A 222-nucleotide genomic window follows, 5' to 3' on the forward strand; every position below is an offset into this window, starting at 1 on the left:
CAATGGTTGTTCCTGCATTGTTGTTTTATATTACATTCCTGCAAGTATGACAGAAAATGTACTTGAAATTTCTATCCTGTGACAATTATGTATAAGACTCATAAATGGAATGGCGTTTGAGTGTGAGCTGCGCTATAAGAAAACAATATCCACAGAAAAACTGAAAATATATTATTTGTTAAAGGGTTAGTTCACCCAAAAATGAAAATTAGCCCATAAATT

The sequence above is a fragment of the Sinocyclocheilus anshuiensis genome, unplaced genomic scaffold (assembly GCF_001515605.1).
Source record: "Sinocyclocheilus anshuiensis isolate Anshui unplaced genomic scaffold, SAMN03320099.WGS_v1.1 scaffold853, whole genome shotgun sequence".
Classification (NCBI taxonomy): Eukaryota; Metazoa; Chordata; class Actinopteri; order Cypriniformes; family Cyprinidae; genus Sinocyclocheilus; species Sinocyclocheilus anshuiensis.